Here is a 423-nt window from a genome sequence, read left to right as displayed (position 1 = left end):
ACAATTTAAACAAGTGCAAGAATTTTTTGAGAATTTTCAAAGTGTTCGTGAATTCAAATAATGTTTTGAATTCAAATAATTCTCATGAATACTCGAGAATTTTTAAAAATGTTTTCTAATTTAAAAAAATTCATGATTTCATAAACATGTTTGCGAATTCAAGAAACACTAATGATTTTCGAAAAAGTTCATGAGTTCAAAAAAGTGCTCGCAAATTTGAAAATATGTTCACAAAAATGAAAAAAAAATATAGAAATGTTAAAAAAGAAATGTAAATAAAAATGTAGAAAAATAAAAGTTGAACATTACAAAAAGAATATATGAAAACTAAAAATGAAAATAAAAAGCAAAAAAGAAAGGAAAGAACGAAAAAAAAATGGTCTAGGAAAATTCTAGAACCATCCTAAAACCGGACAAGAGCTA

The sequence above is a fragment of the Triticum dicoccoides genome, chromosome 2A, assembly GCF_002162155.2.
Source record: "Triticum dicoccoides isolate Atlit2015 ecotype Zavitan chromosome 2A, WEW_v2.0, whole genome shotgun sequence".
Taxonomy (NCBI): Eukaryota; Viridiplantae; Streptophyta; class Magnoliopsida; order Poales; family Poaceae; genus Triticum; species Triticum dicoccoides.
This window is presented reverse-complemented; position numbering follows the sequence as displayed.